We start from the raw sequence: 23,425 nt of genomic DNA, 5'->3' as shown, positions 1-23,425 counted from the left end.
AACCTCTAAAATCTGGGTTTGAATTAATGACGAAATTCGCAAATATTGATTATAAGAGATTTAAATCGAAAAGAGTTGATGAAAATAAGTTAGAAACTGGAAAATCATAAAGCTTGAAGAAAATAAGAAAGGAAAACGAGGAAAAGAAGTAGGCGAAGCAAACAGTAGAATACTAGGAAGAAGAAGGAGAGCAACATCGGCTAAGCAGCCTCTGGAAGAGGCATAACAGATGTTGCGACCCTTCTAGAAGGTGCAACTGCTGTTGCATTCCTTATCAACGGTGTTTATCTGCTGTTTCGTCAAAAAAAGGTTTAAAACATAATTTTGAAGAGGGTTTGAGCATGCTTATAATATAAACTCTTGCATATATTATAATACAAAAATAAATACAACTTTAAGATGAGATTACACCCTCAGACTTACATGTTTAACGAAGCGAGATTAACTAAGTTGTTGTTTAGTGGTTGCTCGACTCGATTGAATTCAAACAAAGGTGCCCTTGAAAAAGAATTTTAGAAATAAATTGATTAGATCAATTGAGGCGGAGTTGGTCAAATCGGTCGGTCATGTAACGAGACTGGTGCCCAAAAGGATTTGAGCTTACGTGGTCGAGTGATCAAGCACGTAGGCGTCAATAGCAATAGCAAAGGTCTTAGAATGCAGAGGGAGAAGAGAAGGGGCAAACACTCGTGTGAAGAATATGTGAGGCGGAGGCCTCTATTTATACTAATCACGAGGTGTAGGTATAGGAAAAGATAGAAATCAGAAAGAATCTGGAAATATTCTGGAAACTGACGAAAATCAACCCAGGAAGAGGCACAACAGGTACTACGACCTTTCCAAGAGGCGCAACACCTACTGCGTTCTCTTCTGAGGCTTTTCCTCCTCCATAAGAAAGATTTCTGCGGTTTGAAATATGAAATAGGTAAGATACAGACTTCCTTACTCCGCAAGGCAAGAAATTTCGGGAATTAAAAGACAAAAAATATTTTTTAGGAATAATTTCCGGAATATTTCGACTCGGACTAAGACAGATTTAGAAGATGAAGACGGTTTTTGACTGGGACCCCAAATGTACTCTAATTCCTGTCAAAACGACCGTATCGCCACACAGATGGAGACCAAAGGGTTGCACGACTATTTGAGCTACCATTTGTTGATGAACTTACGAAATGTCATAAATCGCTCTATATGTTAAACATGAAGCCCAGTCATCACTAGGTGTTTGACGGGAGGTGCAGAAATGAGGTATCTACAAAATCCTAATCATCTCCATTTACATGGTAAAAACTTCATTTAATATTGACCTCTCCACAAACCAGTCAAAATGTCCCTCAAAATTCATCACTTGATAAGACTCCTAGCCCTCCTTCTTACCCAAAGAACACCACTGACGAAACCTCCGGGAAAAGGAAGGGATCGTATGCTTTTCCGATTAAACCTAACCCAGAAACACCTACCCAACATGAACCAGTCACCACCTCATCACTAGTCAAGCAAATATCTGATGAGGCTCTGTGTAATACTACAGTTTTCTGAGTCTAGCTTACTCGGCCGAATAGGGCTAACTTGGCCGAGTAAGGTGTCGTGTGTTTTCTAGTCAGGCTACTGCCCAGGAACACTCGGCCGAGTAAGGGGTACTCGGCCGAGGACTCCAGGTACTCGACCGAGTAACCGGTTTGACAGGATTAATTTCTGCGGTTTGATTAAGGGTGATTAAAGATTATATAAACCTCGTTTAAACAGTTTCTATTCATTTTACCAAAACCTAAACTACGTTCTTCACTCCTCTAATCACCCGTAATCACTCTCAAGACAATTGATCATTTGTGAGTCTTTCATTCATATCTTTCGCATCAATTTCGTCGGTAAGTCACTAGTATTGTGTCTTTTGATTATAATTGTCTCTTAGGGTTTTGCCCTAATGATTAGATTTGGGGAAAAAGGTTGATTGGCATGTTTGTGTTTAGAATTTTTGTGATTTTTATTAGGTGAAGGATTCATAGAGGAACACTTCTAGCTTCCTGATGCGTGCCTTTTTCATACATTTACTCTACTCTTTTGCACGCATTTCTATGCTATTTTGGGTAGCGTAAGCTACTTTTCTCCCTTGTTTTCGGCTACTTCGGTCGTACTATGCATTTTGCAGGTTGTTGGCCCAAGAGGAGTGAAATCAAGCCAAATTCTGCCCCCGGAGTGGAAGTTGAGGTGTTAGTGAAGCTAGAGCTCGGAAACGGTCGTCATGGAAGTGCGTGAAGAGGAGGTTGATTTTGTTGTCTGCTGAAAAAAGTCGATCGACTGCCCAAACTGGTCGATCGACCAGTTTTGCTGAAGAATTTAGTCGATCGACTGTTTTGGTGGTCGATCGACTACTTTTAGTTGCCAGGCCGTGTTTATTCAATAAGTTAATCGGCCCATTAGTTGTTTAGTAATAATTTTTGGCTATTGTTATATAAAGGATAGCTGAGAACAATATTAGGTCATCTTTACACTGCTAAACACTTTCCTACGTTACTTTTGCTTGAACTGTTCGGATCTGAATTTGTAATCTTGTTCCCTTTTCATTCTGGTAATTCAATTAACCTTTGTTATTCTTTTTTTTTCTTTCTCTTGTTTTGTTTACTATCCTTTGTTCTACTTTTATTTTATGTTTAATTGCTTCCCTCATATTTTCATCATGCTTAATTCAATTATCATTATTATTATTGATTTAGTAAATTTGAATATGCGTAGCTAAATTTCTTGTGCTGGGATTTAGGGAATCTATGGTTGAATAACGGTTTTTAATTAGGTTTTAGATTTGGAATAATTATTCGTCTGAATTGTTAATCGTAGCATTTAATCCCTATTTAATTAGTTGAGTGCATGCAGCTAGTTATTTTAATATGATAAACTCCGACCTAGATCGAGAGATTGGAAAGAGTGAGATCTATTACGAACAATAGAGTACTTTAAATAGGGCGAGAGCATATTAGAAAGTTTCTAGGGTGATTAGCGGACCGAGAGGACCTTATCACTGCCCTTCTGACCGTAATTAGACAAAGTCTTTGACCCTACCTCAGACCGTTATTAGACCATAGTGAACCGACAATCTTAGCTATTTTCTCCATATATTTTTATATCAATACTTTTACTAATTATTTCATCTTTGTTGCATTAGTTTTAGAAACCAATCAGAACAAACCCCCATTTCGGTTACATAGACAGATTAGGTTTAGCAAATAGAATAAATTATCTCCCTGTGGATACGATCCCGACTTCCTCTACTGTATAGTTTAGGCCAGTTGGTTTATCTTTGATAGGTGCGCGATTTAGCCTGTCAAATTTTGGCGCCGTTGTCGGGGAGGCAACATTTCTCTGTTTGCTTATTTAGTTTATCTTGTCTCAGGGGACATTAGTTCCTTGAGACCGTTCTCATTCCTGTCTTTAGTGTTTCGTTTATGCCCAGGTCTCATAGGTCCGAACTCATGCCATACGATTCTGAACCAGAAAAGACATTTCGAGCTAGACAATTTTTTTGGAAGGAAGTTCGCCAAGCAGAAGACTTGAGTATGCTTGAAGCCGCTTACGCCAGTTTTATTACAGAAAATCAGTCTTTTCAAGAAGACACTTCTACTTCTACAGCTGCTACAATCATGCCTACATTAGCAAGTCACTCGGAGCCTACCCTTGCATCCATTCCTAAGGGATTCAAACTCCTTACAACAGATAACGAGACTGTCGAGATAAAGCCATCCTACATTAACTTGGTAGAGAGAAATCTGTTTGGAGGGGGAGCCACGGAAGACCCTGCTACTCATATGGAGAGATTCGTTACTTACTGCTGCTCCATACCCTTGACTGCTGGGGTGACACAGGACCAAGTAAAACAGGTGCTCTTCCCATTCTCTCTACGAGACGGTGCTGTAGAGTGGCTGCGTGATTTAGACATGGAAGATTAGGGGGTCACCGACTAGAACAGTTTAGCTCTTGCCTTCTACAAGAGATATTTTCCACCCCAGAAGACGAATGCCTTGAGAAATCAAATTACTAGCTTCAAACAAAGCCCAACTGAAGACTTAAATGAAGCATGGATTCGCTTTAAGAGATTGGTTCATTCAGTTCCTCACCATGGGTTTGAGAAGTGGTTTATCTACAACCAGTTCTACAATGGACTATATGATGATCATCGGGCACTACTTGATTCCTCAGCTAACGGGATATTCCAGGACAACAGAAATGATAATAATGCATGGAAACTAATTGACCAAATAGCTACACATACTGCTAAATATGGGAACCCCAGAGGTAGTATGAGAGGAGTAAGTTCATCGAATGGAGTTGTTGCAGCTCAATTAGAGACATTAATTGCTCAGGTTGCCGAACTTAAGACAGCCCAGTCTTTGGGAAACCAGCAGACAGTTCATGCCATGACCCAGCAGGAAAAACCTTGTGAGCGATGTGGTAGATCATACCATCGATCCTACACGATCCTGTACGATCCTATCCGATCCTGACCGATCCTGTACCGATCCTACCACCAAAACGATCCTATGACGATTTGAATCGTTTTCCACCTTCTGGATCGTAGGATCGCACGATCCAGATCGCGATTTTAACAACAATGGTGATAAGCTTGGGAGATGTCCCAAGGTTGTGCTCTTGTCCTATTAGCTTAAGTCGGTCACTACGCGTGGGAAATGGGACGTACTTAGTGCATATGGTTGTTGCATATTTCTTGGTTGGTGTTCGTGAACTAGCGTCATGCTTGGTAGCTTTTTGATATGGTAACATGGATAATCCCCCTACTACTAAGAGAATAAAAGTTCTCTAAAATTTTCCCGCTCAACTGAAATGCTCTATGATTGGTCCTCACAATATATCATAGTTATATCATACTCTATTAATTATATGCCATAAATAGGAGATACTACTACTAATTTTTAATTTATAAACACGCATTAATGTGATATTTTAATTTTCTTATACATATGTCATTGCATTAATAATACGTATGAGACAAAATATGTTGCACAATTTTATTGTATAATTAAGTCATTATTTAAAGTTATTTTTTTTGGTAAATATAATCGTATAATTAATAATATATTCCCTAATGTATATAATTAGGTTCAGTTAAAACGTCAATCTTATTTGGTGTGAAAATTATCAAATATTTCTCTTATTATACCGCTTAAACATGTTACCAAGATATATATACTAATATTTAACGTCTTTCTACATTATTATCTAAAAAGCCACGCAATTGCGCGGGATCTACACTAATTGTGATCAACTAGATAGGAACATGTTGGATGTTTATGTGTGAGCATGTTGAAATGTTGAATTTGGTAAATTTCCAATAGGAACGTGAACCGTGTGCTAGTGGTAGCCATACATGAGTCGTGTGTTGCATCTATGCTTTTATTTTTCCCGTCTTTGCGCTTGGAAGCATGTAAAATAGGATTATATGTGGACTAGTGTGAGACTGAATGAGTATATAAACCTATAAGAGGTGTACTTGGCCAAGTGGAAAGAGGGACTCGGTCGACTAGAAGGCACTCGACCGAGTGCCCATGCCACTCGACCGAGTGGGTCGATTTACAGATTATGGAAAGTTCCTATAAGTAGTGGCACTCGACCGAGTGGAGGACCCACTCGACCGAGTGTGAAACACTCGACCGAGTGGCGAGGCCACTCGACCGAGTGGGCTGATGGAGGAATTTTGGAAACCTCCTGTATGTTGAGGCACTCGACCGAGTGGAATATCACTCAACCGAGTGAAGTCATACACTCGATCGAGTGGACCTGTAAAGTGGTCAATACCGTTTGTCTCTTATTGTGGGACATCTATTGACGTTTGTTATGTCTATTGAAGAGACATTATGCCAAGAACTCGCGCTAGGACTCCTTCGCCACCACTCCGACGATCCGAAGAGGAAGTGGGTCGACTCATTGCCCAAAATGAAGCTCTCACCAAGGCTCTCTGGAATGTCACTTGAGAGAGAGATGCGGCAATAAATGCTTCGGTCGTGAGCACCACCATCTCGCGCCACCGCCCCACCAAGTACCTAGGGGTGGGTGAGCCCAATATCTTCACGGATTGGGTGAGGGAAATGGAGAATGTGTTTGAGGTGGTGAGATACCCCGAGGAGCTCAAGGTGGAGCAAACCGCCTTCTATCTCGGAGGACTAGCAAGAGGTTGGTGGTACTAGGAAAAGGACGCCATGAGGGACTACTACGATGAAAGAGGTGATGCTGCTATTCTATGGGCCGACTTCAAAATGGAAATGAGGAATGAGTTCATCCCGAGCACGTTAGATGGAAGCTCCGGGCAGAGTTCGATCGGTTCATGATGACCGAGGAACTGACGGTGCAGGATTAATATATTAGTTTCAACGAACTTGACACCTATGTGGAAGACCTTCATCTTAACCAATCTTATTTGGCCCTTAAGTTTGAAGGGGATTGACCGTCAAGATCTTGGAGAAATTCCCGCCGGGTGAATTGTCTAGTGTGAAGGAAGTGTATGCTAGGTCCAGACACGCGAAAAAGGAAAGGTTCGGAGAAAAGAGAAAGACCGAAAGTGAAGGAGGAGGAAACCAATCAAAGAAGATCACTTTTAATCAATCCAATTTTTATTCGGGAGGAGCACAAGGAAATAGCTTTGGAAGGACGGGCGACTACGGAGGGAGAGCCGCTAGTGAAGGAGGTGGGTTAAGGTGCTACAATTGCGGTGGTTTCGGCCACAAGAGGATGAAGTGTACTAGCACTCAAAAGGGGCCCACCCGGAGGTTCGGGCAAGGAAACTCCTATTTTACCCCTTCCCAAAGCGAGACAAGCAACCGGAATTCGGGGGCATGGAGCAATCCCAGAAATGCTAACGCCACTTTTAATGGTGGAAACAATAGGGGAAACTTCAATTGGGGAGCTCCATTTAGGGCAACGAGCTTTACGGGAGGCAATGCTTCGGGGGCTAGGCCAACCCAATCAGCGAGCACAGTACAAGGTGAGCCCAAGGCTAGTGGCAAAATCTTTGCCATAGATAAGAAGAGCGCCGAAGAGGATCCCAATGTTGTCTCCGGTACATTTCTTATTAATTCTCGTCCTTGTTTCATTTTATTTGACTCGTGAGCCACCCATTTGTTAGTATTTTAGACCATATAAGATTATCTTAATGATAATAAAACTACTTGTTAATTTTAGTAGGTGGTCTAAAACTACATGCATGCAAGTATAAAGAAGAAATTTTCCCTTACAATGGGAAAATGGCAATATGGGCACAACAAGAGAACTCTTTTCTCTAGTTGTTCTTGAGCTAAAAGTTAATGGATGATCCTCGTAATACTCAGAATAGAGTATCTCCTTTTGTGTGCACCCAAAAATCAACCCAAAATGTCTTAAAATTACTAACTAGTAATAGTAAGACAACCTCGTATTTATGTTACTACTAATATTATTACAACTAATAATATTTGTTGTATATTATTATGTGTGAATTTATTTGATTATATGATCAACTATTTGATCAATTGTTGACGAAAAGGATGAAGAATTTTTTTTTCTTCTAAAAAACCAGCCAAGCACAAGGGAATAGAAGAATTTTTGACTTAAATTTTTCCAACCCCTAATATATGTATAAGGTGGAGGTATTTATAGGCAAAAAGAAAGGGACAAATGGGTGTTATGTGTCAACAACTTGGACACATGTCCAAGCCCTCCAAAACCGGTCTAGTGACTTGTTTTTGGGTCCATTTTGATTTTTTTGAAATTTGTCCCCACAAATCCTTATAAGTCTTATATTTAATTATCTTATATAATTAAATATTAATTTGATTATTTAACTATTAAATAATACAAAGTAACAATTAAATACTACTTTACTATTAAGTATTTATTAGACAACTTTATCAATATAAAATGTGTCTTATGAACCCTTATTAGCTAATTTTACAACCTCTCATAAATTTAATTAGCTAATTACCTCCGCCTCAAAAAATATACACATATTGTATAAAATTAATCAATTAACAGTTAATTAACTAATTCTAATTTATATTTATTAAGTAATTATCACATAATCAAATAATAAATCCTCTTGGCTCGAGTTCATAACCCGTCATTAAACAATAAATTCACACGACTTATTAAAAGTGAATTAATACAAGGAATTAATTAAATCGCATCGTATACAAATAATTAATATTTCCAAATTGGGCGTCATCCTATAGGTGTGACCTAAGGGGATCAGTTGATCACCGCCGTTACACGACAGTAACGTCAAATTGTAGTCAGCCGAGCATTACCGATGAACGTTAATCAACTAAGAAATATATAAAATAAATCCTTCATATTCCTTGTACGAGATTTATTAAGTAGACGCACTATTGTGGAGGACACTCACTCCAACAATCTCCCACTTGTCCGACACAAGTGTGAGTTACCAATTCTCTTGTCCAATAATATCTCGCACTCTAAGCAAGATGTCTTTCAGGTCATTCTTGCACGTGATCATATCATAAAGTGGTTTCCTCGATCAGGAGAATGACTGTCTGACCGGATAATCTACTATAGATCTCATCCGAGCGTGGCCACGCATTTTCAGTCACCTCTCCTCGAGTGGCCTTGAGATAAAATATGACATAGATGGACAATCCTGTTGACCTATTTTCTTCGTTCGATACAGATCACAATGATCCAGTAAATGCCCATTGGCCTCCTTTTACGGCGCAACCTAGAGCAAAAACTAAAGCCACCGGAAAACCGCACCAACTCAGACAAATAGTCGCCAGTCTAAAGATTTGACTCGAAGGAATAAATAGAAATTATCGCCACGACCCAGCAACAAAATGATTCTATAAACGGTCACCGTCCCACAAATCATCTCACAATCTGCCTATGTAATCGACCAGTCATCTCTATGACCATATGACAGTCGAACTTGTCATCAATCGCCTTTATTCTAGTCACTCCGAGACGTCACTTTTTTAAGTAACTAGGGACAAAATACAATGTTAATCCAATTCACTTTAATAGGGTTCGACGTTGTCAATACAACCTATTTGGACAAAACAAAGTATTTAAATTCAGATAAAACTAAAGACAAAAATTTAACGATAAATGCAATTATCATATATGAAATAATAAATAAAATATCTTCATTATTACATATCGCATAATTTACAACAGTTCTGACATTCATCTCAATCCCATACAAAGTACATGACTATCATGCTTAGCTTGAGACAATGACTTGGTTAAAAGATCCGTGACATTATCATCTGTCCCAACCTTACAAACTGTAATTTCCTTTCTTTCAATGAAATATCTAATTACATGATATTTACTAGGTACATGTCTAGACTTGTTACTAGACTTGGGCTCTTTTGCTTGAAAAATTGCCCCGCTGTTATCAGAATAAACAATGATAGGATCCTTAGCAGACGGAATTAGTCTTAGTCCCTCCAAAAATTGCCTAATCAAAACAGCTTCTTTAGCAGCTTCAGATGTTGCAATGTACTCAGCTTCCATTGTGGAATCAGCAGTGACAGACTCCTTAAAACTTCTCTAGTAAACCGCTCTCCCATTCATCAAAAATACAAAACCAGCTTCTGATTTCATATCATCCCTGTCCGTTTGGAAACTAGCATGTGTGTAACCTCTTACACGTAATTCAGTTTCTCCTCCAAACACCAAGAATGAATCTTTAGTTCTTCTTAAGTACGTAAGAATATTCTTGACAGCTATCTAGTGACTCTCACCTGGATTATTCTGATAGCGGCTTGTCATACTCAATGCATAAGAGACGTCGGGATGGGTGCACATCATAGCATACATGATCGATCCGACAGCGGAAGCATAAGGAATCGATTTCATGCGTTCAATATCCTCTGGTTCAGTAAGACACTGTGACTAACTCAAAGTTATCTCACTACCTATGGGTAGAAAACCTCTCTTAGAGTTTTTCATATTGAATTGAGTATCTTATCGATATAAGCTTCTTGACTCAAGCTAATATCGTTTTAGATATATCTCTATAGATCCGGATACCCAAGATACGTTGAGCTTCTACCAAATCTTTCATTTGGAAGTGTATTCCCAACCACTCTTTAACTAAAGTAAGCATAGATACATCATTCCCAACGAGTAGTATGTCGTTCACATACAAAACTAAGAAAACAACCTTGCTCTCACTAAACTTCATATACAAACATGGTTCCTCGACACTTCGAGAAAATCCATTCTATTTAATTACATGATCAAATCGATGATTCCAACTCCTTGACGCTTGCTTAAGACCATAAATGGATCTCTTAACTTTGCATACTTTGTTAGGATTTTTAGGATCCACAAAACCTTCCGGTTGTGTCATATACACTTCCTCTTCCAGAAACCCATTTAGGAAGGCGATCTTGACATCCATTTGCTATATTTCATAATCATGAACTTCAGTAATCGCTAACATTATCCGAACAGATCTAAGTATAGCAACTGGTGCAAAATTTTCGTCATAGTGTAAACCATGAACCTGGGTGAAACCTTTTGCCACCAATCTAGCTTTGTAGACATGTTTATGTCCATCAATGCCGATTTTGATCTTAAAGATTCACTTACACTGAAGAGGTCGAACTTCTCTAGGTAAGTCTACCAGGTCCCACACCTGATTATCGTACATAGAATCCATTTCGGATTGCATGGCTTCAAGATATAGCTTAGAGTTAGAACTAGTAATAGCCGCTTTGTTGGTTTTAGGTTCGTCACTTTCTAAAAGTAATACCTCATAGTCACCATCTTCCTCGATAATACCAAGGTATCTATCAGGCTGGCGACTAACCCTTCCTGACCTCCTAAGTTCAGAAGGAACAATAACCGAGCTAGACTTAGAAGGAACATCTTCCTGTACCGTCACATCAGTTTGTGGCTCTTAAACTTCATCAAGTTAAAATTTTCTCCCAATCTGCCTTTTAGAAATAAACTCTTTTTCTAGAAAGACAGCATCACAAGCCACAAACACTTTGTTCTCGTCACTATTGTAGAAGTAATATCCACAAGTTTCCTTAGGGTAGCCTACAAAAATACATTTGTCAGAACGAGGTGCAAGCTTATCGTCAGACTTGTTCTTGACATGCATCACAACCCCATACTTTCATGTATCTCAAATTTGGGACTTTCCCATTCCGTATCTTATATGAAGTTTTGTCGGTTGCTATAGTGGGACTTTGATTTAGTGAGCGTATAGCAGGTAAAATGGAAAATCTCCAAAATGACTTTGGTAACTCAGTTTGACTCATCATTGATCGGACCATATCCAATAAAGTTCGATTCCTCCTTTCAGCCACACCATTCAATTGTGGCGTGCCAGGAGGAGTTAACTGAGATACAATACCACAGTTTTTAATGTGATCTTTAAAGTTATTACTTAAATATTCCCCACCACAATCTGATCGTAATGTTTTAATCTTCTTTTTTAATTGGTTTTCTACTTCATTTTGAAACTCCTTGAACTTGTCAAAATATTCACTTTTATAACTCATTAAGTACACAAACCCATATCTACTCATGTCATCAGTAAAAGTAAGTAGTCATAATTGGCTATAGCAGTGGTAGTCATTGGACTACATACATCAGTATGTATTAAACCCAACAACTCACTAGGTTATGATCCTTTTCCTAGAAAAGGTGCACGAGTCATCTTGACAAGAAGACAATATTCGCATATGCCAAATGATTCGTAATCAAACGGTTTAATGATACCAGTTGACACTAGTCTTTTAATGCGTTTCTCGTTAATATGTCCTAATCGACAATGCCATAAATAAGATTGATCGGGATCACCTGTTTTGAGTCTTTTATTATCTAAATGATAAACATCGTTGGAAGTGTCTAGAATATAAATACCATTAATTGAAATAGCTTGGCTATATACAATCTCATTAAGAGAAAAAGTACAACATTTGTCTTTAATTACAAAACGAAAACCTTCTATGTCTAACACAGAGACTGATATTATATTCCTAGACAATGTTGGTACAAAATAACAGTTATTTAAAAACAACTGCAACCCCGAAGCTAAATTAAGTGTATATGTTCCTACAGAAACGACGGCTACTTTAGACCTGTTACCCATCCGCAGATCCACATCACCCTTGCTTAGCTTCTTGCTTTTAGGCCCTGTTGACACGGCTGTCGCAACCCTATCAAAAATAAAACCAACCGGCTCTAACTAATGTAGCAGAGGTAAGTCGGGTATCGTACTCCACAAGGAGGCGGTCACTATCTACTTGTTATCTAGTCTGTCCAAGGTCACAAAATAGGGGGTTTTGATTTGGTTGTTTTGACTAAACTAACGAACTGTAATAAAAGCAGTAAAAGAAATAACAATCAAAAATAGCAAAGATGAAAAAGAGATTGATCAAATAAAGAGAAAAATGCTAGGATGTCGGTTCACCATGATATTACACAAATCAGCGAAGGTAAGGTCAGTCGGTCTGATGTGAGAATGGTAGTGGAAAGGTCTTTCCAGTCCGATATCCGCCCTAGATTCTTCCTAAATAGCTTCCGCTCTGATTAGGGTAGTCTATTATTCATAACAGGTCTATTCATTCCAATCTTCCGATCTAGGTCTGAATTTATCCGGATTAATTAATTCAGTTGCGTGCACTCAACCTAATAATTACTGTTATATTGCTATAAAACAATTCTCACAACAAAGACCTCCTAAACTAATCATCGCATCATTGTTTTACTATCGTGGCTCCCCTAATCCTAACAATAGGGAAATTAGCTACTCATAACAATAAATAAAACAATAACGATTGATAAAACAATAATAAACATGGTATAAAGATGAATAAGAAGAAATTGCATAAACTTAATAATAAACATAATAATCAACAACAATTAATGAACAAGAATTAAAGTGTTTCAAAAGAGAAATAATACTTTGAATAAAAGAGAGTAAAGAATTACACAAGTTGAGATCCGGAAATTAAAAGGCAACGTCGAACTGAATGATTAAAAAGCTCAGAAACTAATGATAGATTTAAGATGATAAAAAGATCCTTAAAACCTAATTAACTCTCTCCTATTTAATGGAAAGATATTTTATTAACCTAATACGTAACTTAAGATAATAAATAAATAAGACCACGCAAGAAAATCTTGTGTGAGATAGCAAAGTGGTCGATCGAGCACCTTCAAACTTCTCGATCGATCACTTGCCAGCCAAAACCTCTCGATCGAGTACAAAAACTACTCGATCGAGGAACACCAATATGCCACATCTCCATCGAACACATCAGGGGTTCGATCGAGGACTTCTCAACTCCACAAAGTACTCGATCGAGGAACTAAGCCAGCAAAACCTCTTGATCGAGTCAACTGCCACTGAATCAGCCATAGGACGTATGTTTTAGCTTCTAAGACGACTTCACGCATTCCAAGGCATTAGTATTCTCACTCCAATTCATACATCTCCATAAATGCAAGCCAAAGGGACAGTAAAAGGCTCAATTCTGCTCCTTTCAGGTCTATTCCTGCAATTAAAGCCAAACGAACCAAAGTAGAGTATTCGAGCATTTCGTAGCCTAAAATTATGAGAATTGCATAGAAATGCACGCAAATAAGACTTAAAAAGACTGTATAAAATGCACGCATCACCTGCAAATGATTACATTGGTGAGAACCACAACTAGTATCTTTAAGGTTCTTATACCTATTATTAGACTCTTCTAATAGTGAACTAATTAACATATTAATATGAGTTCTTTAGATCTAGTGCATGCATAACTAATTAAAAGATAAAATAAGAAAAACAATGTTCCTTACATTATTATTTTCGGATTTCGGGCACAAGTAAGGTCTCCTACCTTCACTTGTTCTTGAGCTATTATAAGTATTAGGATGATCCTCCAAGACTCTATATTAGGAGCCCTCCTTTTGATTGCACCCAAGATTTAACCCTTATTACTACTAAATAATATTTGGTAGATATTTATTTAGTGGGCTACCTTAAAAATGACTACTAATAGTCACATATTACATTAATAATATTAGTAGTTTTTATGAACAACTTGGATCAAAACTTCTCAAGTTTTAGAGAAAGATAGATGAATATTAGAGAGAGGGATTTTTTTGCATCTTAGAGAGAATAAGAATAAAGAAAAATGAGAACAAAAAAGTGTTCTTTTCCCTTCAAAATTCCAGCCATGATGCTCTTTTTTAGAGCATTTTTGCCTTCTCAATCTCACATGCAAAATAGTGTAGGTAGTAGGCTTTAGTAAAGTATTGTCATAAGATGTTGGAGCATCTTTCCAACAACTAAATGACAAAACCAAAACTTTATCATGCTCATGTTTTGGACGGTACACATTGGTGTATATGGGTCCATTTTTGTCTTATAATATTTGTCCCACAAATGCTTATAAGTCTTATATTTAATTATCTTACATAATTAAATATTAATTTGATCATACAACAATTATGTGACAAATTAATAAACATATATTCACTCAACTTATTGAGTAATATTTTATCATTATATCAACATATAATGGGTCCCATAATAGCTAGTTAGTTAAATTTACAACCTCTTTTAAATGTAAATAACTAATTACCTCTACCTCGAAATATTAATAAAACTTCAACATAATTTAGTGAATTAATATATTAACCCACTAATCGAATCTTATTTAATCAAATTATAATAAGATACATATTTCCTCTCATAAATATAAATTGTTCTTATTTAAGGAATTAATTAACTTATATCAATATACAACTAATTAACATTACTGATTAGGGCATCATCCTATAGGTGTGACCTTAAGGGATCAACTGACCACCACCGTCCTACGACAGTCACGTCAAACTCTAGCAAGCCAATCGTTACCGATTAATGTTGATCAGTTGACTATATAGGAATCATCCCTTACGTATTCTTATTATGAGATTTAATTATGATTTTAAATCATGTGATTGCATTATTGTTGAGGACACATACTCCAACAGTATCTAATACCCAAGTTGTAGTAGAAGCGTAATTTATGTCTATCATAAAAGATTCGGTTGAGAAATTACATGTTGGCTTCACAATGCCAGCTTTGATGTCATCTAGATACTTGGGGCAATTACGTCTCTAATGTCCCTTGTTATTACAATAATTACAAGTGTCCTTAAGAGGATTACCCTTCTTAGGTTTAGGCTTGGTAGAGCTATTCGCAATAACTTTATCTTTGCCCACAACTTGTACGGGCTTCTTACCAACATTCCACTTAAACTTGCTCTTACCTTTCACATTGTTTGCAAGGACATCTTTCCTTGTACTCCCACTCACTCCCATGTGCTTCTCTGCTTGCAGAAGCAGAGAATGGAGTTCATGAAGACTTTTCTTCATGTTGGCCATGTTGTAATTTACGCTAAATGAGGTAAATCCCTTGACTGATGAGAGGGAATGGAGCACTCGGTCCATAATTAGCTCCTCTGGGATCTTACATCCTATCCCATCTAGAGTTTCCACGTACTCAATCATTTTAAGTACGTGAGAACTCACAGATTGTCCTTCCTTGAGGTTCGCCTCAAAGAAACAGACATCGGCATCATATTGAAGTATTCTCGGGGCTTGAGAAAACATTGTAGAAAGCCTCCAAAATACCTCGTGAGCGGTGTAGAATTTAATGCATTGCCTTTGTAAAGAAGAATCCATAGCAAAAATCAAGAAGTTCTTAACTATCATAGAATTTTTATGGTAATCTTCATAAGAATTCCTTACATCGGGACTTGACCTTGTGTTCGGTAAAGGGGGAGGGGGTTCAATGGGATAGCGTAATTTACCATCATCTGCGGCGGCTAAACGAAGTTGTTCTTCCCAATCTTTAAAAGTACTACCATTAGCACTTAAAGTGTATTTATGCATGAACGAATGTAGCCATGAATCATTAGGAATTGTAGATAGGATTGTAGGAGTTTGACTAGGTAAAGCCATTGTGATTACTACAAAAACGGAAATGAAAGGAAAAACTAACATTTATCGTTAAATAAAAATACTTGTAAAACAATTTTAATAAGTTTTCATTTATATAATGATCTCCCACTGAATTATATAAATGATTCCAAGATCCATCTTAATATAAACACGGGCACGGTAGGCCGATTCATCCCATATTTTTATAAATTTGGTGAGTCAACTCATTTAACTGATTCTACCACTAGAACTCTTGGTCGACGGATTTTCTATAAATTTCATCTATAGCCCCAGAACAAATATAGGCACGGTGGGCCGATACATCCCATATTTGTCTCGTTGAGTCCAACCAATTTTCGCGTGTAATAACATTTATCACTCTACTTACCCAAAGTAAAAAAAAAGCACCCCGGTGATCCGAGCCTACCCTCTAATGAAGAAGGGACTCATAGGTTCTACTAATTGGTAAGGCTAATCTCAAATTTAACATGTGAGAGATCTTATCAATTAAATTGTTTATCACTTTTAAGTGAACTATATAGGTGAATGCTAGACAATTTAAAATTGATAACAAAAAGGAAAAAAACATGTAGTGACGATTTGGCATTAATGCATAAACATAAAAACAACAAGTCCTATATGGCCACCTAGTTAATCTAATTAACTTAAACTATTACACTTCGTAAATCAACTCCTTGCTCCCTTGAATCTTCATAAAAATGGCCTCCATCTTTTGGACTTCGGAACTCCTTTCCGAAAATAGGTGTTAAAGATACTCCGTCTTGAGATAATACAAATTAATTACTAATAATCAAATTCCATAGCAATATCCTATTATACAATTTATAATAGAATTAAAACTATTAATTAATTAGAAATTAGCGATACGAAATCGCAAGTACTTACAAATTAAATCGATATTCTCTTACATTACGAGAAATACCAATTTCTAACTATGGCCATATTAGGAAAAATTACATTAATAAATGTACAATAAAATCCATTCATCTATATGAAAAATAAATATGCAATAAAAAATGTCATGCCAAATTGTCCAACTTACCAACAATGATAATTTGAGCTTATTTTGACGGAATTTTTACCATTAAAAATCCATAATCAATTCTTAAAATAATTTTAATATGTACTCATCATAATAATCTGGTTTAACCCCAAAATAATTATTTCACTAATTATTTTGTGGTTAAATGGGTTTAAAAAAAATTTTATAGCAAAAATAGCTTAAAAATTCATAACTTTTATGAAAAACTCAATTTATTCAAAAATTTTATAGAAAAAACAAATTTTAAATTTTTGTACATTCTGGTCATACACCAAAATGACATGCATGTGAAAAATGTGGCCATAAAATTGTTTTAAAACAATTTTTGCAAATTTTTTTCGATAAAGTGACAATTTTACGATTTAATTCCAAATTTAATCATTAAAAATAAAAGACTTCAAAATAAAATTTTGAACATTTTTGAACAATTTCCAGTAGCTAAACATCCAAAAATTTCGAGCCTAAAAATTAGATAAATATTTATTTGTTAAATAACCATTATTTAGCAATTTCTTATCAAATAAAAATCGTTAAACTATTTAAATTAATCATATTAATTTATAATGCTTCTACTTTTCACAAATATAATATGCATATGGTTATTTCTAAATAAATATGCATAAAATTAATATGCAACATAATTTAATTAACCCTTAATTAAGATTAATGCATTTTAATTCAATTTTATGCCTTTTTATGTCTTAAAATGTTATAAATGCCACTAAATTTTAAAAAATTAAAATTTTCGACACATATTCATTTAAGACCAGATTATATACATGCAAGACCATATTTTGGAAAAAAAAAAAAACTAATTTTAACAACAAAATATCCAATTTTATGAATTTATCTCATAAATTAATAAAATCGTCTTACAACTACATGCATGTATGTAACAATTGCTCTGATACCACTTTTTAGTATTTTAGACCATATAAGACTATCTTAGTGATAATAAAAATACTTGTTAATTTTATTAGGTGGTCTAAAACTACATGCATGCAAGTATAAAGAAGAAATTTTCCCTTACAATGGTAAAATGGCAATATGGGCACAACAAGAGAACTCCTTTGTCTAGTTGTTCTTGAGCTAAAAGTTGATGGATGATCCTCCTAATACTCAAAATAGAGTATTTCCTTTGGTGTGCACCCAAGAATCAACCCAAAATGTCTTAAAATTACTAACTAGGTAATAGTAAGACAACCTTGTATTTATGTTACTACTAATATTATTACTACTAATATTATTTGATGTATATTATTATGTATGAATTTATTTGATTATATGATCAACTATTTGATCAATTGTTGATGAAAAGGATGAAGAATTTTTTGTTCTTCTAAAAAACCAACCAAGCACAAGGGAATAGTAGAATTTTTGACTTAAATTTTTCCAACCCCTAATATGTGTATAAGGTGGGGGTATTTATAGGCAAAAAGAAGGGGACAGATAGGTGTTATGTGTCAACAACTCGGACACATGTCCAAGCCCTCCAAAATCAGTCTAGTGACTTATTTTTGGGTCCATTTCAATTTTCGACATTTGTCCCACAAATGCTTATAAGTCTTATATTTAATTATCTTATATAATTAAATATTAATTTGATTATTTAACTATTAAATAATACAAATTAACAATTAAATACTACTTAACTATTAAGTATTTATTAGACCACTTTATCAATATAAATTGTGTCTTATGAACCCTTATTAGCTAATTTTACAACCTCTTATATATTTAATTAGCTAATTACCTCCGCCTCAAAACATATACACATATTGTATAAAATTAATTAATTAACAGTTAATTAACTAATTTTAATTTATATTTATTAATTAATTATCACATAATCAAATAATAAATCCTCTTGGACCGAGTTCATAACCCGTCATACAATAATACATTCACACGACTTTTTAAAAGTGAATTAATACAAGGAATTAATTAAATCGCATCGTATACAAATAATTAATATTTCCAAATTGGGCATCATCCTGTAAGTGTGACCTAAAGGGATCAGTTGATCACCGCCGTCACACGACAGTAACGTCAAACACTAGTCAGCCGAGCGTTACCGATGAACGTTAATCAACTGACAAATATATAAAATAAATCCCTCATATTCCTTGTACGAGATTTATTATGTAGACGCACTATTGTGGAGGACACTCACTCCAACACCATTCGTTTGTGTCTAAGAGTCATGTATCGACCCTAGGTTTGGGGGAGGGAGAATTAGCCAATGACGACGTGTCCTTACCTTTGGGATAGTCTATCACGTGTTCAAAAGTCTATAACGAAGTGTCGGTTATAGTACATGAAACAAACTTTCCGGTAAATCCTTTTGAATTTCCTTTGGAGGGATTTGAAGTGATCCTAGCAATGGTTTGGTTAAGTAAACACAAAGCTAACATAGATTCCTACCAAAAGAAAATAGCCTTGAAAGGACCCAAAGGTTCTAGAGTATCGTACAAGGGCTACTTGGGCAAACCCAAAGTGAAACTCATTACGGTAATGACTTTAAATTCGAAGAAGGGCTGTCCATGCTTTTGTTTCATGTATGGGATACTAGTATGGAAAGACCACAAGAGCAAGAGATACCGGTAGTGAGAGAGTTTGAAGATGTATTTCCGGAGGAATTACCCGAATTAACTCCACCAAGGGAAGTAGAATTCGGGGTGGATTTGAAGCCAAGTACGGGACCAATCGCTAAGGCTCCGTATCGGATGGGTCCAAAGAGCTAGAGGAATTAAAGAAGCAACTTTGGGAGTTCGCGGATAAGGGATATATTAGACCTAGTGTTTCACTATGGGGAGCACCGGTTCTATTTTTGAAGAAGAAGGACGAGACTTTGAGGTTATGCATCGACTATAGGGAGTTGAATAACGTCACCGTGAAGAACAAGTACCCTCCACCAAGGATCGACAATCTATTTGACCAACTTAGTGGAGCCGGTGTATTTTCAAATATTGATTTAAGGTCGGGATATCACCAATTGAAGATTAAGGATGAGGACATCCCGAAGACCGCTTTTAGATCGAGATATGGCCATTATGAGTTTGTAGTTGTAATACTACGGATTTTTATAAGCTAAGTACTCGACCGAGTAGAGCCTACTCGACCGAGTAGTGTCAAGTGTGTAGTCTGTTTGGGTTCTGCCGAGGAATACTCGGCCGAGTATAGTGAATACTCGACCGAGTAGAGGATACTCGGCCGAGTATACACTTTACTCGACCGAGTATCCGGTCTGGCGAGTAATATTTCAGCGGTTGATGCGGGAGTGTTTAGGGTTATTTAATATTGAAAGTCAGTTTCTAAACGTCATTTACAACCCTAAACATTTTACGATTACTCTAATCACTCCCTAATCCTCCACTGTGTGGGCAATCGTCGTAGTCCTTGCGTTCAATCTTTCATTCTTTCGCCGGTAAGTCTTTATCCCTATGTTGTTGATGATTAATTCTAGGGTTTGTCTTTATTCTTTGAATTGGGGGAAATGGGGTTTTGCAGTTAGTGATTAGAATTATATGATTGTTGTTGTAGGTGACGATGTGATAATTGTTATGCATTTGTATGGTTGATTGCAGCGTAAGCGGATTGCGAAAAAGGTAGGGTTTCCCTACTCAGTTACTGTTAATTGATTTAAGACTGTGATTGTGTTGTAATTGTTGTTATCTGCTGATCATCGGAGTATGGGTGTTGTGATGACGGTGGCGATGTGGTTGTGTTGTGACGGTTGTGGTGTTGTGAAATTTGTGATCTTTGTGGTGTTGTGTGATTGTGGTGGAGTCACTTGCGGGAGTGGCTTCACACCCTAGTTCGCCCTCCGTGGAACCCGTCACGGGAGGGGATGTGCACATTAAGGGACAAGGATTGTTAGTCGCTCGTTGATGAGCTGGACTTGGTGGGGATGGGCTGCGGTCATCCACTGGCGGAGTGGATTACCTGTTGCGATGGGTAATCTGGCAGGGCTACACACTTCGGTGTGTAGTCGGTTACTATGGAGGATGATCAGTCGGTTACATTGTTTGTTTGTGTTACATTGATTGAATGGTACTGACCCCGTGTTGTTGTTTTTTAAAACCTGCGGTGATCCATTCGGGGATGGTGAGCAGATTGTGACAGGTGATACATTTATTGAGCTTGGGGGCAGTCATGGGAGAGTCACCACGCTGGATTAGATGACACCATCACGAGCTTTAGTTATTGTTTTGGTAGTTGTTGCCATTTGGATAATTCGTTTATTAGATTTTGGAGACTATGTAACTTTTATAATTACCGTACATTAATAAATGTGTTTGGACTGTTGCTTTTGATATATACTAACCTCGGGCAACCGAGATGGTAACAACCTTTCATGCTGGGGTAGTCCTGGTAAGGTACCTTGGTATGAGGGGGTGTTACAGTAGTGATGCCATTCGGGTTAACAAATGCCCCGACTGTATTCATGGATCTCATGAATAGGGTGTTTAGCCCGTATTTGGACAAGTTCATAGTAGTGTTCGTAGACGAAAATTTGGTCTACTCTAAGACCAAGGAGGAGCACGAAGAGCACTTAAGAATAGTGTTTCAAACCTTGAGGGAGCATGAACTTTATGCAAAACTTAGTAAGTGCGAGTTTTGGTTGCAGAAAGTAGCTTTCCTAGGCCATGTTATATCAAAGGAAGGAGTTGTCGTAGACCCAACCAAGATTGAGGCCGTGTTTAAGTGGGTAGCACCCAAGGATGTAGCGGAAATCCGAAGCTTCTTAGGTCTAGCCGGGTATTATCGGCGGTTCGTGAAAGTGTAATACTACGGTTTTCTATGTCTATGGGTACTCTATCGAGTGTGGCTTACTCTGTCGAGTAAGTATGTTTTTATACGAAACAGTAGGCTACCTGCTGGGTACTCGATCGAGTACATTGGGCACTCAATTGAGTAAGGGTCACTCGATCGAGTAAGTGACTTACTCGATCGAGTAAGTGAGTCTTACAGGTTATTTTAGTCGGGTTTTGTTAATAACGTGTGATTAGTATAAAAGGATTCCGTCATTCTTTTTAACACTTTTGCTTTCTAAAAACCTTTCAAGAGAGAAAAAGAGTTACGTTGTTCTCATCCTTCACGTTATTAGCAAATCCCAAGGGCTAGGATCGTCGGATTCTCTTGTTCTTTACGCCGTTGAGTTCGTCATGTCAAGGGTAAGATTCTTGTATAATTTTTATAATGTTTCGTTGAGTTTGTTTAAAACCCTAATTGGGTAGATTTGGGGGTTTTGGGTGTATTGCGTTGATTAGGTGATAATTATATGAATATGTGTTATAGGAGGAGGATTCGTAGAGGAACATTTCTGATTAGCTGATGTGACGGTCTTGTGGTTGCTATTCCAAGTAGGGTTTCCCTACTCGGTTATTATTTCCATTATATTTTTGGTGGTTGATCATTGTTGTTGATTTATATCATATCGGATTTGGTAATTAGTAATTGTTATGGTATAATGTGGTTGGTTGTATAACTGTCTGTGTTTGTGAGGTGCGTCCTCGGCTGAGTAGAGTCACTTGCGAGAGTGGCTTCACGCCCTTGATTCGCCCTCTGTGGAACTCGCCACAGAGGGGATGTGCACATTTAGGAACTTGGGTTATCGCTCGGATGAGATGAGCGGGGCTTAGGTGGGAATGGTTGCGGTCCCCCACTGGCAGTGTGGAATACTTGTTGCGATGGGTATTCTGGCAGGACTACACACCCTAGTGTGTAGTCAGGTGTGTGGTGTTATGATGGAGATTGGTTGATTGGATTGGATTGTTGTATTGCTTTTGTTTTATTGTTTTATGTAAACAGTAACTGACCCCGGTTTAAATGTTTTGAAAACTGTGGTGATCCATTCGGGGATGGTGAGCAGTTATTGAGCAGGTATGAGATGATGCGCATGGGATAGATGGGTTGAGTTGCCACGAGATGTCTAGAAGTCTTCCGCTATGTCATAAATATTCTTTTATTTAGTTGGTTTGACAGTTTTGAGGAACAGCTGTATTTTCTTTAACGGTTTTGGTTTTGGACATGTATCACTTTAAATTTATTTACTAAAGTATGTTTCTTTATTGTCTATTTGATATACATTGCCTCGGGTAACCGAGATGGTAGCATCCCATGCTTTATGTGGTCCTGGTAAGGCACTTGGAGTATGGCGGTGTTACAGAAAGACTTCTCCAAGATCGCTAGACCTTTGACGTCATTGATGAGAAACGAAAACTGTTTCAAGTGGGACAGGAGTTGTGAGACGGCCTCACTACGCCAAATCTGACCATAAATAACGAGCGTATTATAACGGTTTAATGCATTTAATAACGACACTTAGATTACCATTTTCAAATTATTAGCGGAAACCTAGACCGCGCTAATAAGAATAACGGTTTCCGTCGAAAACTGTTCTTATTATAATGTGACAA

The 23,425-nt window shown here is 37.1% G+C and overlaps 1 non-coding gene across 1 annotated transcript; it reads right to left on the bottom strand.

Moving 5' to 3' along the window:
• Nucleotides 1–4,010: 4,010 nt before the first annotated feature.
• On the bottom strand, nt 4,011–4,117 carry LOC141609822 (small nucleolar RNA R71). Its single transcript, XR_012527731.1, has one exon. It is a non-coding gene; the product is annotated as a small nucleolar RNA R71 (small nucleolar RNA).
• Between the last annotated feature and the right edge of the window lie 19,308 nt (nt 4,118–23,425).

Source organism: Silene latifolia, chromosome 10, assembly GCF_048544455.1.
Source record: "Silene latifolia isolate original U9 population chromosome 10, ASM4854445v1, whole genome shotgun sequence".
Classification (NCBI taxonomy): Eukaryota; Viridiplantae; Streptophyta; class Magnoliopsida; order Caryophyllales; family Caryophyllaceae; genus Silene; species Silene latifolia.
Note: the sequence above shows the minus strand (reverse complement) of the source record. Positions and strands in the feature narration are given on the sequence as shown.